This window comes from Oncorhynchus keta, chromosome 2 (genome assembly GCF_023373465.1).
Source record: "Oncorhynchus keta strain PuntledgeMale-10-30-2019 chromosome 2, Oket_V2, whole genome shotgun sequence".
Classification (NCBI taxonomy): domain Eukaryota; kingdom Metazoa; phylum Chordata; class Actinopteri; order Salmoniformes; family Salmonidae; genus Oncorhynchus; species Oncorhynchus keta.
In genome coordinates, this window is record NC_068422.1 from 22,649,579 (window position 1) to 22,662,496 (window position 12,918).

The window sequence follows — 12,918 nt, forward strand, 5'->3', positions numbered from 1 at the left end:
ACTCACAGTGAAAATCTTTGCAGTTCTGGAAACGTCAGAGTGTCTTCTTTCCAAAACTATCAATTCCAAGCATAGTCGAGCATCTTTTCGTGACAAAATATTGCGCTAAAAACGGGCACGTCTTTTTATCCAAAAATGAAATACTGCCCCTATAGGTCTAACAGGTTAAGCATATCCCAGTTTAGGTCACCTAACGGAACGAACTCTGAAGATTGATGGGGGAAATCAATTCACACACAGAGGGGCAAAAAAGTATTTAGTCAGCCACCAATTGTGCAAGTTCTCCCACTTAAAAAGATGAGGCCTGTAATTTTCATCATAGGTACACTTCAACTATGACAGACAAAATGGGATTTTTTCTCTCCAGAAAATCACATTGTAGGATTTTTTATGAATCTATTTGCAAATTATGGTGGAAAATAAGTATTTGGTCAATAACAAGAGTTTCTCAATACTTTGTTATATACCCCTTGCCAACAATGACAGAGGTCAAATGTTTTCTGTAAGTCTTCACAAGGTTTTCACACACTGTTGCTGGTATTTTGGCCCATTCCTCCATGCAGATCTCCTCTAGAGCAGTGATGTTTTGGGGCTGTTGCTGGGCAACACAGACTTTCAACTCCCTCCAAAGATTGTCTATGGGGTTGAGATCTGGAGACTGGCTTGGCCACTCCAGGACCTTGAAATGCTTCTTACGAAGCCACTCCTTTGTTGCCCAGGCGGTGTGTTTGGGATCATTGTCATGCTGAAAGACCCAGCCATGTTTCATCTTCAATGCCCTTGCTGATGGAAGGAGGTTTTCACTCAAAATCTCACGATACATGGCCCCATTCATTCTTTCCTTTGCAAAGGGACCAGGACGACTGATCCGTGTAGAAAAACAGCCCCAAAGCATGATGTTTCCACCCCCATGCTTCACAGTAGGTATGGTGTTCTTTGGATGCAACTCAGCATTCTTTGTCCTCTAAACATGACGAGTTTAGTTTTTACCAAAAAGTTACATTTTGGTTTCATCTGACCATATGACATTCTCTCAATCTTCTTCTGGATCATCCAAATGCTCCCTAGAAAACTTCAGACGGGCCTGGACATGTACTGGCTTAAGCAGGGGGACACGTCTGGCACTGCAGGATTTGAGTCCCTGGCGGAGTAGTGTGATACTGATGGTAGGCTTTGTTGCTTTGGTCCCAGCTCTCTGCAGGTCATTCACTAGGTCCCCATGTGGTTCTGGGATTTTTGCTCACTGTTCTTGTGATCATTTTGACCCCACAGGATGAGATCTTGCGTGGAGCCCCAGATCGAGGGAGATTATCAGTGGTCTTGTATGTCTTCCATTTCCTAATAATTGCTCCCACAGTTGATTTCTTCAAACCAAGCTGCTTACCTATTGCAGATTCAGTCTTCCCAGCCTGGTGCAGGTCTACAATTTTGTTTCTGTCCTTTGACAGCTCTTTGGTCTTGGCCATAGTGGAGTTTGGAGTGTGACTGTTTGAGGTTGTGGACAGGTGTCTTTTATACTGATAACAAGTTAAAACAGGTGCCATTAATACAGGTAACGAGTGGAGGACAGAGGAGCCTCTTAAAGAAGAAGTTACAGGTCTGTGAGAGCCAGAAATCTTGCTTGTTTGTAGGTGACCAAAATACTTATTTTCCATCATAATTTGCAAATAAATTCATAAAAAATCCTACAATGTGATTTTCTGGATTTTCTCCCCCTCATTTTGCCTGTCATAGTTGAAACTACCTATGAAGAAAATTACAGGCCTCTCATCTCTTTAAGTGGGAGAACTTGCACAATTGGTGGCTGACTAAATACTTTTTTCCCCCTAAGCCAGTGGTGGCCTTCCTTGGTGGCCTTCCTACGCCTTGGTGGCATTCCTAAGCCAGGATTCAGATACGGCAAGGGCATCAGGGTTGGTGGAGTAAAACAAAGTGAGTAAAACAAACTTAAGGAGGAGGCTTCTGATGTGAAAAACCACCTACAGCGGAGATCCCGCTAGCGGGATCAAATTCGACAACATCCTGTGAAATCGGAGCGCGCCAAATTCAAAATCGTAATATTAAACATTCATTAAACATTTAATTAAACACGAAAATACAAGTGTCATACATGATTCTTTATCTTAGAATCTTGGTAATCAAACTGCGTTGTTCGATTTCAAAAAAGCTTACGGCGAAAGTATAGCATGTGATTGTCTGAGGACAGCACCCCACAACAACATCCTTTTCAAACTAGCACAGGGGACACAGAATCACAAACTAGAAATAAAATAAATCAATTACTTTTGAAGATCTTCCTCTGTTTGCAATCCCAAGGGTCCCAGCTACACAATGAATGGTTGTTTTGATTGATAAAGTAATTCTTTATATCACAAAAAAATACTGTTTAGTCGGCACCATTGAATTCAATAATCCAGTCCTTCAACATGCATACAAAGGATTCCAAAAAGTTACTAGCAAAGTTCGTCCAAAAGAGTAAAACGATATTTGTTGTAAATCCTCAGGCGGTCTAATATCCAGAATAACCCTAATATTTCAGACGTAGATTACTAAATTCAATAGCTAAGGAAAAGAATGAAGAGTGTGCCGACGTTCATGCGCACAAAAAGACTACTTTGCCCTGGCACTCAACTTGGAACGACCCCTAATACTTCATAATTTTTTCTTTTTTAAAGCCTAAAACCTTGTATAAAGACTGTTGACATCTAGTGGAAGCCATAGGAACTGCAATCTGGGAGGTGGAAATTAGATATTTCAATAGCGTTGCATTGAAAGTAATACTGGGCTCAAAAAAATTAAATTCAGGATAGATTTTCCTCGGGTTTTCGCCTGCTATATCAGTTCTGTTATAGTCAGACATTATTTTAACAGTTTTATAAACTTTAGAGTGTTTTCTATCCAATTCTACCAATTATATGTATATCCTAGCTTCTGGCCTGAGTAACAGGCAGTTTACTTTAGGCACATCAGACAGGCGGAAATTCAGGAAACTAGCATTACTCACAGAGAGGTCAACATGCATGAAACCATGTCTTTTTCGGTTACAGAAGTCAACAAATGAGAGTGCCTGGGGACACGCAGGGCGTGGGTTAACCTCCACATCACATGCGGAACAGAGGAGGAGTAGGATGAGGGTATGGCTGAAGGCTATCAGAACTGGACGTCTAGTGTGTTGGGGACAGAGAATAAAATGAGCAGATTTCTGGGTGTAGTAGAATAGATTCAAGGCATGATGCACAGACAGGGGTATGGTGGGGTGCGGGTACTGTGGAGGTAAGCCCAGGCACCGAGTGATGATGAGAGGTTGCATCTCTGGATGGGCTAGTTATGCTGGGTGAAGTCACCGCATGTGTGGGAGGTGGGACAAAGGAGGTATCTGAGGCAAGTTGAGTGGGACTAGGGGCTCCGCAGTAAACTAAAGCAATGATAACTATCCTAAACAACAGTCTACAAGGCATTTTGACATTTGAGAGAGACATAAAGCGAGGCATAAAGCAATCACAGGTGTTGATTGGGAGAGCTAGCTAAGACAACAGGTAAGACAACAGATAATCAAATCAAATGTATTTATATAGCCCTTCTTACATCAGCTGATATATCAAAGTGCTGTACAGAATCCAAACCTAAAACCCCAAACAGCATGCAATGCAGGTGTAGAAGCTCAGTGGCTAGGAAACACTCCCTAGAAAGGCCAAAACCTAGGAAGGAACCTAGAGAGGAACCAGGCTATGAGGGGTGGCCAGTCCTCTTCTGGCTGTGCCAGGTGGAGATAACAGAACATGGCCAAGATGTTCAAATGTTCATAAATTACCAGCATGGTCTAATAACAGTAATCACAGTGAATACGGGTTCCATAGCTGCAGGTAGAACAGTTGAAACTGGATCAGCAGCACGGCCAGGTGGAATGAGGACAACAAGTAGTCATCATGCCAGGTAGTCCTGAGGCATGATCCTAGGGCCCGACACAAACTACTGCAGCATAAATACTGGAGGCTGAGACAGGAGGGGTCAGGAGAAAGTGGCCCCATCCTATGATACCCCCAGACAGGGCCAAACAGGCAGGATATAACCTCACCCACTTTGCCAAAGCACAGCCCCCACAACACTAGAGGGATATCTTCAACCACCAATTTACCATCCTGAGACAAGGCCAAGTATAGCCCACAAAGCTCTCCGCCATCGGCACAACCCAAGGGGGAGGGGGTGCCAACCCAGACAGGAAGACCACGTCAGTGACTCAACCCGCTCAAGTGACGCACCCCTCCTATGGACGGCATGGAAGAGCACCAGTAGTAAGCCAGTGACTCAGCCCCTGTAATAGGGTTAGAGGCAGGGAATCCCAGTGGAGCGAGGGGAACCAGCCAGGCAGAGACAGCACAGGCGGTTCGTTGCTCCAGTAGGACCTACTGAAGAGATGAGTCTTCAGTAAAGACTTAAAGGTTGAGACCGAGTATGCGTCTCTCACATGGGTAGGCAGACCATTCCATAAAAAATGGAGGTCTATAGGAGAAAGCCCTGCCTCCAGCTGTCTGCCTAGAAATTCTAGGGACAATTAGGAGGCCTGCGTCTTGTTACCGTAGCGTACGTGTAGGTATGTACAGCAGGACCAAATCGGAAAGATAGGTAGGAGCAAGCCCATGTAACGCTTTGTATGGTGTATGGTGTATGGTCCTTCTGTGGCTCAGTTGGTAGAGCATGGCACTTGTAACGCCAGGGTAGTGGGTTCGATTCCCGGGACCACCCATACGTAGAATGTATGCACACATGACTGTAAGTCGCTTTGGATAAAAGCGTCAGCTAAATGGCATATATTATTATTATTATTATTAGGTTAGCAGTAAAACCTTGAAATGAGCCATTGCCTTAACAGGAAGCCAGTGTAGGGAGTCTAGCACTGGAGTAATATTTTTGGTTCTAGTGACTGTTTGGCCATAATGACCACAGTTATGTTTGGAGGAAAAAGGGGGAGGCTTGCAAGCCGAAGAACACCACCACAACCGTGAAGTGCAGGGGTGGCATCATCATGTTGTGGGGGTGCTTTGCTGCAGGAAGGACTGGTGCACTTCACAAAATAGATGGCATCACGAGGAAAGAAAATTATGTGGATATATTGAAGAAACATCTCAAGACATCGGTCAGGAAGTTAAAACTTGGCCGAAAAATGGGTCTTCCAAATGGACAATGACCCCAAGCACACTTCCGAAGTTGTGGCAAAAGGGCTTAAGGACAACAAAGTCAAGGTCTTAGAGTGGCCATCACAAAGCCATGATCTCAATCCTATAGAACATTTATGGGCAGAACTGAAAAAGCTTGTGCAAGCAAGGAGGCCTACAAACCTGACTCAGTTACACCGGCTCTGTCAGGAGGAATGGGCCAAAATTCACCCAACTTATTGTGGGAAGCTGCTGGAAGGCTACACGAAACATTTGACCTAAGTTAAACAATTTAAAGGCAATGCTACCAAATACTAATTGAGTGCATGTAAACTTCTGACCCACTGGGAATGTGATGAAAGAAATAAAAGCTGAAATAAATCACTCTACTATTATTCTGACATTTCACATTCTTAAAATAAAATGGTGATCTTAACTGACCTAAAACAGGGAATCTTTACTCGGATTAAATGTCAGGAATTGTGAAAAACTAATGTATTTGGCTAAGGTGTATGTAAAACTTCCGACTTCAACTGTATCTTATCTAGTTGCAAATGAGAGTTTCTATTGGACAAATTCATGTATTTTCCGTTTAAGAAACGTTTTTCAAAAAGAATCGGCTGAATGAATACACGCCTGATCACGAATAAACCGTTCACTTTCATAGTAGCCATGTTGTATTCCTTCTCGCCTCTATGCCCTCTCCTCCCCTCACCTTTTCCATTTGTTTGTTGACTTCAATTAACACATCAACTGTATGTGACCAGGCGAAAAAACCTTTGCAAGTCAAGTCATAACCGCTACACACAGCCTACATAATTGTCCCCATATTAACTAAAGTAACGTCCTAGTCAACATAGCTAATATAACTAATGTGTTAGTAAACCCACTACAATCATGCAGTAACGTTACAGTGTATAGTCAGTAAGCAGTTACACTGTTGAGCCCTGGTGGCAATACATTAATAAAACCAAAAGCTTACCTTGACTTGGAAGAGTTCCAGTATTGTGTTGGATAGTCATAGCATCCCTCTGGGTGTCGATTAAGGCAGTCCCCCGCACCTCTAACATTCTGAGGAGTTGGGTTAAATGCATTACACACATTTCAGTTGAAGGCATTCAGTTGTACAACTGACTAGGTTTCCCCTTTCTGTTTAAGCCAGCTGCATTTGCTAGCTAAGGTAAGTGAAATAAAAAAATGTTTTACACACTCTTCCTTTTCCATTTTTGAAATTAATTTGTTGTTAACTGTTCAACTATGGTCTTTCTGAGTCAACTACTCACATTTTATGCACTGCAGTGCTAGCTAGCTGTAGCTTATGCTTTCAATACTAGATTCATTCTCTGATCCTTTGACTGGGTGGACATGTCAGTTCATGCTGCAAGAGCTCTGATAGAGGACGTCCTCCAACATGGTAGATGTCATAATTACTGGGTAAATCTATGGAAAGGGGGTGAGAACCAACGGACGGAAGCTAGCTGTCCTCTGGCTACACCATGGAGCTACTCTACAGAGTGCTGTTGAGGCCACTGTAGAACATTGCAAAACAGTGTGTTTTAATCAAATATTTGGTGGCATGAATATATTAGTATAGTTACCTAAAAAGAGAAAAAAATGCAATGTTTTACAATTTATGAAATTCACTGAGGATGGTCCTCCCCTTTATCCGATGGGCCGCCACGGCTCAAAACACATTCACTTTTAGGTTACAAAGACAGTCATACACCCACACATGGTCCAGTTCGGTTTATGGGGTGACTCAGTATATGAGCTGGTTAGAGTAGTAAACACTAAAACTTCAGTTCGCCTCTTAATTGTCATTAAAGGGAAAATCCACTTAAAAACTATCTTTAGGTATTTTTTAAATTAGTCCACTGTTGATATGGTCCCAAAATGTTTTGCATGTCAGCAGTCAAGTTTTCAAGAAGCAAAGTGTCACCAGCCACATCTTGAAGAAAAATATATTTAAGTGGATTTTCACTTTAAGGCTCCTCCAGGGATCGCAACACTCCACACACACTTGTGTATTCAATTTCAGACACACCTGGCTATTTACAGTCACAGACTCATGTACCAGATTCCAATCTGTCAATACAGAACTAATGAGTTTATTGAATGTACAAAACATCCTGTGCTACAGTTCCTCCTGTTGGTCTATATGTAGCGAATGTTTATAGTTACATGAAAACACATTGATAAACTAAGGGATCTGTTTGTACAGCACTGTAGATACACACACACACAATGTGGCGATGTCACAGGGGATGGAGTGATGACAAATGTTTCTATGTTTAGAGTTCAAACCTTTATACTGTGTGTGTGTGTGTGTGTGTGTGTGCGGGGGGTAGTATGTGTGCAGGGGCGCGCTGGGACACCCAGACGGGGATGATAGTGGACGCTTGTCTGAAGGAGCTGACACCCAACATGCCGATCTTCATCAAGGCGGTACCGGTCAAAAGATCAGGAGACCAAGAATGTGTACGAGGAGTGTCCCATCAACAAGACCTGTATGAGGGGCCCCACCATCTGGACCTTCAACCTCAAGACCAAGGAGAAGCCTGCCAAGTGGGTATTGGCCGCAGTCTGCTTCCTGAGAGAGAAAAAAAAGAAAAAAAAAGACTAAAGTACTTTTATCTGAAATTCTTTAAAATAACAAAAACAATGTTTCTAAAAAAACATAAAAAAACCCTTGTCATCCATGTCTATTGAAGGGATGTGATGCTGATTAAAAAACCCTTGTCATCCATGTCTATTGGAGGTATGTGATGCTGAGGTAAGAGGATGTGTGTGGGAGAAGGATGTGTCACAGTACATTTTATTCACGGTCCCACGGTTCCTACTCAATCATCAAGTTTGCGGACGACACTACAGCGGTAGGCTTGATTAACAACAACGACGAGACGGCCTACAGGGAGGAGGTGAGGGCCCTCTGAGTGTGGTGTCAGGAAAATAACCTCACACTCAACGTCAACAAAACAAAAGGAGATGATTGTGGACTTAGGGAAACAGCAGAGGGAGCACCCCCCTATCCACATCGACGGGACAGTAGTGGAGAGGGTAGTTGTGTTCGCTGAGGAACTTATACCGGACAAACTGAAATGGTCCACCAACACAGACAGCGTTGTGAAGGCGGCGCAGGAGCGCCTCTTCAACCTCAGGAGGCTGAAGAAATTTGGCTTGTCACCTAAAGCACTCACAAACTTCTACAGATGCACAATCGAGAGCATCCTGTTGGGCTGTATCACCGCCTGGTACGGCAACTGCTCCGTCCACAACCGTAAGGCTCTCCAGAGGGTAGTGAGGTCTGCACAACGCATCACCGGGGGCAAACTACCTGCCCTCCAGGACACCTACACCACCCGATGTCACAGGAAGGCCATAAAGACCATCAAGGACAACAACCACCCGAGCCACTGCCTGTTCACCCTGCTATCATCCAGAAGGCGAGGTCAGTACAGGTGCATCAAAGCAGGGACCGAGAGACTGAAAAACAGCTTCCATCTCAAGGCCAGACGACTGTTAAACAGCCACCACTAACATCGAGTGGCTGCTGCCAACATACTGACTCAACTCCAGCTCACTTTAATAATGGAAATTGATGTAAAAAATGTATATCACTAGCCACTTTAAACAATGCCACTTAATGTTTACATACCCTACATTACTCATCTCATATGTATATACTGTACTCGATACCATCTACTGCATCTTGCCTATGCCGTTCTGTACCATCACTCATTCATATATCTTTATGTACATATTCTTTATCCCTTTACACTTGTGTGTATAATGTAGTAGTTATGGAATTCTTAGGTTAGATTACTCGTTGGTTATTACTTCATTGCCGGAACTAGAAGCACAAGCATTTCACTACACTCGCATTAACATCTGCTAACCATGTGTATGTGACAAATAAAATGTGATTTGATGTTGATTTAGGAAGCTCAGAGGGCAACCTGTACCATCATGGCGAGTACACACACCTCAGTGATAATCCTTTGAATGGGAAAGTGAGGTTTGTTTATTGGCGAGCTTCCAGCCTACTGTTAGCACAGTGTAACAATAGATTTTCTTATCTTCAGGAGTTCTATCTTTAACGCCTCAGCTATTGTTAGAGCGAGGCTTGTTTTTTCCTCTGCCAGATCACCAGATAGCAGTTAAATACTTCAACCACAGACTTACAGTGCCTTCAGAAAGTTCACACCTGGACTTTTTCCACATTATGTTGTGTTACATAGTGAATTTTAAATGGATTATTTTTTGTCACTGGCCTACACCCCCCCCCATAATATCGAAATATAATTATTGTTTGTCGTTTTACAAATTAATTAACAATGAAAAGCTGAAATGTCTTGAGTCAATACGTTTTCAACCCCTTTGTTATGTCAAGCCTAAATAAGTTCAGGAGTAAATATTTGCTTAACAAGTCACAGTGAGTTCACAGAACTTGTGTGTGCAATACGTGTTCAACAGGATTTTTTAATTACTACCTCATCTCTGTATCCCACACATTCAGCTAATTGTAAGGTCCCTCAGTCGAGCAGGGCATTTTGAACACAGCTTCAACAACAAAGACCAGGGAGATTTTCCAATGCCTCGCAAAGGGCAACCATTGGTAAATGGGTAAAAAAAAAGAAGAGGCATCGAATATCCCTTTGAGCATGGTGAAGTTATTAATTATACTTTGGATGGTATATCAATACACCCAGTCACCACAAAGATTCAGATGTCCTTCCTAACTCAGTTGCCGGAGAGGAAGGAAACCATTCAGGGATTTCACCATGATAGCCAATGATGACTTTAAAAACATAGATTTAAAAAAACGTAGTTACTTCACAATACTAACCTAATTGACAGAGTGAAATGAAGGAAGCCTGTACAGATTAAAAATATTCAAAAAATATGCATCCTGTTTGCAACAAGGAACTAAAGTAAGACTGTAAAAAATGTGGCAAAGCAATTAACACTTAATATTCAGGACAAACAGATATGTTAGCAGCAAATCCAATACAATACAGAATACCACTAAACATATTTTCAAGCATAGTGGTGGGTGCATCCTGTTATGGGTATGCTTGTAACCATTAAGGACAGGTGAGTTTTACAGGATAAAAAAAATATTTAAAAACTGAACAGAGCCAAGCACAGGCAACAATCCTAGAGGAAAACCTGGTTGTGTCAGCTTTCTAATAGACACTGGGCGATGAATTCAGCTTTATGCAGGACAATAACCTAAAACAAGGCCAAATCTACATTGGAGTTGCTTACACGACAGCGAGTGGCTGAGTTAGTTGACTTAAAAATCTATGGCAAGACCGGAAACAAATGATGTATTCCATCTGTAACACAAAAAAAGTGAAAAGTGGGTAATGAATACTTCCTGTTCCTGCACTGTTACCAGATACCACAGTGGGGTTTGGGATTGCCAGGGACCTCACAATACTTGTGCCGACAAGATATGTATTGCGATTCTCATCATTTTATATGCATTGCAAGCACATACTGTGATTTTACTGCGATGCGATGTTCCAAACCATATATGTCCGCTGCAGCTGGACAAGAGAGAGCCATGAGGAAACTAAAAGTTTTGATCAGTTAAGAAAACAATTTTTAAAGTGATAAATACAAAATTAGCACCCTATTAACAAAGATGGGAAACAAGCTGTGAAGGAAAAATACTGGCGTTTTGGTGCAAGTACAGTCAGTAATGCAAAAATATTTTGATGTCAAAACGATACGATCAGTGCTCATTTGTACATCTGGAGGTCCCGGGTCACATAGTGAGTGCAAAACGGGCGCTGTTATCCAGGTGGCTCATGAGGAGACGTGACAAACACACACGTAGCAGAACAGCAGACAGTCCTCTACTTGGCTGTTTACGCTGTGAAATTGACAGCGAGCTACAAGGTGGGAATTCATTCAAAGCATTGTAGACATCACTGCAGAACACCCACCATTTGCATAAAATACTATTTTAATTGGTCGCATTCACATATTCAGCAGATATTTTTGCAGGTGTAGCGAAATGCTTGTATCTGGTTGAAATTCTAGTGAGTTACCGCCGCTCTGATATCGCAAAAATGTTTTAGGCTAATAATGTGAGAAATAACCAATAAAAAAAGATATCATAATAATAATTTTAAAAAGGTTGCTTAGGAGCTAGAAAACAGGGTGGCCATCTCAATTGTCTCCATCTTGAAACTGACCCATAGCCTATAGTTTGCCCACATACTTGTGTAAGCCCCACTGCAATACTCAAGTCCGAATTTCTTATTTGAAGACATCAATATTTTGATGTCACAGACACTGGGCAATGCATACAGAACACCTGCCATATGCATACAGTGCATTCGGAAACTATTCAGACCCCTTCACTTTTCCCCACATTTTGTTACGTTACAGCCTTATTCTAAAAGGAATTAAATAGCCCCACCCCCCAAATCTACACACAATACCCTATGACACAGTAAAAACAGAAACATTTTTGCAAATGTACTACAGTAACAATAAAATTCAGGAATATTACATATGTATACAGGATCTTTACTCAGTACTTTGATGAAGCACCTTTGGCAGCAACTACAGCCTAGAGTCTTCTTGGAAATAACGCTACAAGCTTGGCACACCTGTATTTGGGAAGTTTGTCCCATTCTTCTCTGCAGATCCTCTCAAGGTCTGTCAGGTTGGATGTGGAGCCTCGCTGCACAGCCATTTTCAGGTCTCAGAGGATGTTCGATTGGGTTCAAGTCCGGGCTATGGCTGGGTGTCGTTGTCCTTTTGGAAGGTGAACCTTCACCCCAGTCTGAGGAGTGCTCTGGAGCAGGTTTTTAATCAAAGGATCTGTCCATTCACCTTTCCCTCGATCTGGACTAGTCTCCCAGTCCCTGCCGCTGAAAAACACCACCCACAGCATGCTGCCACCACCATGCTTCATTGTCAGGATGATGCCAGGTTTCCTCCAGACGTGAAGCTTGGCATTCAAGCCAAAGAATTCAATCTTGGCTTCATCAGACCAGAGAATCTTGTTTCTCATGGTCTGTGAGTTCTTTGTGTACCTTTTGGCAAACTCTAAGCTGGCCGTCATTTGCCTTTTGCTGAGGAATAGCTTCCGTCTGGCCACGTCCATAAAGGCCTGATTGGTGGCGTGCTGCAGAGATGGTTGTCCTTCTGGAAGATTCTCCCATCCCCACAGAGGAACTCTGGAGTTCTGACAGAGTGACGATCATGTTTTTGGTCACCTCCCTGACCAAGGCCCTTTTCCCCCAATTGCTCAGTTAGTCCAGGCGGCCAGCTCTAGGAAAAGTCTTGGTGGTTCCAAACTTCTTCCATTTAAGAATAATGGAGGCCACTGTTCTTGGTGACCTTCAATGCTGCAGAAATGTTTTGGTACCCTTCCCCAGATCTGTACCTTGACACAACCCTGTCTCGGAGCTAAGTACAATTTCTCCGACCTCATGGCTTGGTTTTCGCTCAGACATGCACTGTCAACTGTGGGACCACGCTCGTGCGTGCGTGTGCATACATACACATGCACGCACGCACCTTTCCAAAACACATTCAATCAAGTTGTAGAGACATAAAGGATGATCAATGGAAACACGATGCACTGGAGCTCAATTTTGAATCTCATAGCAAAGGGTCTGAATTCTTATGTAAATGTGACTTGTTTTTTATTTTTAATACATTTGTAAAAATATGGTTTTCACTTTGTCATTATGGGGTATTGTGTGTAGACTGATGTTTAATCTTAGAATAAGGCTGCAAA

General features: G+C 42.6%; 1 protein-coding gene across 4 annotated transcripts in view; it reads right to left on the reverse strand.

The window, feature by feature from the left end:
- The window catches only part of LOC118398078 (CDP-diacylglycerol--glycerol-3-phosphate 3-phosphatidyltransferase, mitochondrial-like), a 46,702-nt gene that overhangs the window by 15,971 nt on the left and 17,813 nt on the right, over positions 1-12,918 (reverse strand). For 2 of the 4 annotated variants that reach the window (XM_052473738.1, XM_035793085.2), the window contains exon 10: positions 7,227-7,743. The exons of the other annotated variants lie outside the window; for them this stretch is intronic. The gene's annotated coding sequence lies outside the window, so the exon portion shown is untranslated. Of the gene's footprint in view, positions 1-7,226; positions 7,744-12,918 lie in introns of those variants that run through there. 4 annotated transcript variants of the gene reach the window in all.